The following is a 4,284-nucleotide window of genomic DNA, read 5'->3' on the forward strand; positions in this document are numbered from 1 at the left end:
TGTGTGTGTGTGTGTGTATGTGTGCGTGTGCGTGTGCGTGTGCGTGTGCGTGTGCGTGTGCGTGTGCGTATGCGTGTGTGTGCGTGCGTGCGTGCGTGCGTGTGTGTGGTTGTTTGACGCTGTATGCGCTTAACCCGACCACACAGTACGACGCTAAGATGTATTCTGTCACACAAATGCGACAACTACAAACATAAATTTCCCATTTTAAAATTATCCCAGATTAACCATATGCTACCACGAGAATATCATAGAAATTTTCACGCAATTACGTTTCATGTGTATGTGAAGCCCGTGCAAAAATAGTACCCATTTATTGCAGAGAAATGCTACATGAAGACAAGCAGGTTTTGCGACAATCACTAACTAGAAGAGGAAACGTTTGATTTCGGGCTGTAGGATTGGACCAGTTTATTTATCTTATTGGGGACAGGGAAATACCGGATAAAAGTTTTCGTAACCCGGGAATAGAAGTCGCGACTCGGTAAAGCCTAAATTCCATGGACTGATAAATGGTATATCTTTACATGGTAACTAAACTAACCGGGCGGATCCCCCGTTCCTCTCTATATAATAAAAACGTGGTCGCGTGTTTTACTAGACATATTATTTCCAGTGAAATATGAACGTTTCCCCCATTCTTTTGAAACAATGCTTTTAGACTTTTGGACAAGAGTTCGTGGCATAAACTACATAGCATCATGCGAAAAAAAATTGCCTTTGATATCTGATCATCATAGCAGTTTCGCTTTATTGACACCGCTTAAAACGTGGTGTTGATTTGGCAGCATAGTGAGAACCGAGCATCATTGTAGAGTTTTAAACTGAATTTATTACGGGTTTTTATGTTGTTAAATATTTGAAAAATTTACCAATATTACTTGTGGTGATAAACCCGACAGAATTGACTGAAAATTGGGTCGTGGTCGTTTGTTGCCCCTGGATATAAAGGTGCTCTAATTTAAGAACACGCTCTCTGTGTTGCTGCGCTGGTAGTTCTATATATTGGGAAATAGGCCCCTATCTTAAATTTCAGCTATAATTTTTATCTTTCACGAATATGTCTGATATTGCATATTAGACCATTCCATATTCATTACTAATGAGCCCATGCATTCTATTATATAGGAGCGCGCGCATCTAAAGACTACGCCAGTACACGTTTCTATTTCGCATCGTTTAATGTCCACGCATTCCAGAGAGTTTCTGATAACGCGTTTTCATTATTTAGAGAGGAACGGGAGATCCACTCCGGTTAATTTACCATGTAAAATTATTCGCACAATATTCTTTTGCGCGATGGCGGCATACCAAAGGGATTCAATTATCGTAACACAGTGTAACGCTTATATGTTGACCCACTAACAGGATTTCGATCCTTCAATGGTTCCGTGTGGTTAGGTGCCCGGGAAATACCCGCCAAATAGTATAAATAGCGAGACTAGAGCATATTGTTTCTGTTGCGCAAACGATGGATAACTCACGAGTTGCGCGGACGTCCGTGCTGCTGCTCTTGCTACTACTGCGTTGGTTAGACACGGTGGCGGCAGTCGACTTCTCCGTCTCCGCAACCAGCTCGATTTCGCATCTGTTGGTCACGATTCTGCGATGCACGGTGAGTAACAACCGACGTATACACGTACCAGCAGCACTCATAAGCGGTATCAAGTCCGATCACATCCAATCACGGTACATACCGTTAGTTTGTTTTCCGATTTGACGTTACAAATAGGAAATGGGTTTCTGACCTATTTCCTATTTTTAAAATGAAAATAGAAAATAGGAAATGGGTTTCTGACCTATTTCCTATTTTTAAAATGAAAATAGAAAATAGGAAATGTATATATAGTGTATATATGTATATATGTATATATGTATAAATGTATATATGTATAAGTAGTGAATATAGGAAATGTGAAAATAGGATCAGAAACCCATTTCCTATTTTTTATTTTCATTTTAAAAATAGGAAATAGGTCAAAAACCCATTTCATCTTTGCAACGTCAAATGGGAAAGCAAACTAACGGTATGTACCGTAATTAAATCCTATCAGATGATTAACATGACGAGATGGGGCGTGCAACGAGAGAAAATGAGTTCAGATTATTGAATCAGAGTGTCAGCTAAGAAGGCTTAAGCTGGGTTTACACTATGGAAAAGTCGACGCGTTAATAGTTTTTTCAACGTTCTATCAACCCTTTTGTCAGGGGTTCAAAGTTTTTACGTTATCGACCGCGAATCGGCAAACGTTTCAAAATTTGACCCGCAGTGTGCGCGCGGGGTGACGTGGGTACGCATTTTTCACGTATTAATTCTCGCCAGTGTGGCGCCGATAGCAAAATCGTGCTATCTCCCTGGGTGGATGGACACACCTGTATGGTGGCCGAGGGCTGCCACTACAATTTTACCTCTGAAATAAATAAAAGCAAATAAAAAAAACGAAATCAAAATCAAAATCAAATTCAAAACGAAATCAAAATCGAAATCAAAATCAAAATCAAAATCAAAATCAAAATCAAATTCAAAATCAAAACGAAATCAAAATCGAAATCAAAATCAAATTCAAAATCAAAACGAAATCAAAATCAAAATCAAAACAAAATCGAAATAAATGCAAATCAGAAAAGTAAGTGAAATGAGTTTCGCGTTGGCCGAGAGCTGCCAAAGTGAAATCAGTTTTCGCGTTGGCCGAGAGCTGCCAAAGTGAAATCAGTTTACGGCGTTGGCCGAGAGCTGCCAAAGTGAAATCAGTTTACGCGTTGGCCGAGAGACTGGCCACTGCCATAATTCATTGCGATCCAGGCTATCCCACAATGCTTGCTATTACCGGTCGTGTATCCGTGTACATGCGCGTGTATCTGTGTGTACCCGCGTGCACACGCGTGTACGTGCGTGTACCCGCGTGCACGTACGTGTACCCGCTTGTAACCGTGCGTGTATCTGCGTGTACGTGGCGTGTACCCGCGTGTATCGCGCGTCGTAAGCGTGCTTACCCGCGGTGTACGTGCGTGTACCCGCGTGTACGTGCGTGGTATCCTGCGCTGTATCGCTGCGTGTGATTTGCGTGTACGGGCGTGTACCCGTGTGTATGTGCGTGTAAGTTGCGTGTATTGCGTGTACGTGCGTAGTAGCCCGCGTGTATGCTGCCGTGTACCCGCGTGTATGTGCGTGTATCTGCGTGTACTGCGTGAAATGCAGTTTGATTGTAAAAAATAACGTTTTCTTCTATTTTATTTTCATTTTTATTTTTACAATCAACTGCCATTTCAGCGCAGTACACGCACATACGATACGAGTTAATTATTACGATGTATTTACGGCAAAATTCCACGATTTGTTAAGAGGATTAACGATTGTCACGGATACCTACGAGCAACTTACGGGCATTTTACGAGCATTTTACGGATTGTTACGGATATATTACGGAATGTTACGATTCGTCAAAGCTTTACGTGTTAGTTACGACCTTGTTTAACGTGGTTGTTACGAAAGGTACGAGTTAGTTACGAGTATTTACGAGTCCTTACGATTTTTTGGCAAAAAGCATATAAAAAATCCTATCAAATCTCAATCTATCATCAACTTGTTGACTGCCTTCTTCTTTAGAGCCATGCTTGTAGATATTGTAGAGTATAGATATGCAGAGATGTGACTTCTCTGACTTCTTGATAACAACTGAAAATGACGTGTTCGATTTTGCAGCCTTTCCCAAATTCGTAAACAATACGTAAGAATACGTAAAGTATACGTATCTATCCGTAAAGTGGTCGTAATAACTCGTAACAATCTGTTACAATCGTACAAAATTGTTACGAGTCATTTACGAGTTATTGCGAGCAGTTTACGGATGGTTACGTGTTGTTGCGAGCGGTTTACGATACTTGGACACGGAAAAATCAATCCGTGGACACTCCTAGCTGAGAAGATTTTTGACTCTCTTTTCACGGATCCTTACGAGTGTCTGCGAGTTGTGACGAGTTATTTACGCATACCAGCGAGTTATAAGATGTTTATTACAGACCACGGAGACGCGTACACACGAGTATGCGTCGGACAGCCAGCTATGGGGTACTTCTGCTGAGAGGGTCTATGTCCCCCGGGGTACTGCCGGAACGTACCCTGGGTACGGTCCGGTATACCGGAACGTACCCTGGTACTATCTAATATGCCGGACCAGTGGCGTACGCAGGGGGGGTGTTTGGGGTGCTAAACACCCCCCTTGCTCTGTCCCAAACAACATTTTAAAAAAGCAAAAGAGAGAGGAGAGGAGATAGGGGGGGGAG

This window comes from Priapulus caudatus, unplaced genomic scaffold (assembly GCF_000485595.1).
Source record: "Priapulus caudatus unplaced genomic scaffold, Priapulus_caudatus-5.0.1 Scaffold192, whole genome shotgun sequence".
Taxonomy (NCBI): Eukaryota; Metazoa; Priapulida; class Priapulimorpha; order Priapulimorphida; family Priapulidae; genus Priapulus; species Priapulus caudatus.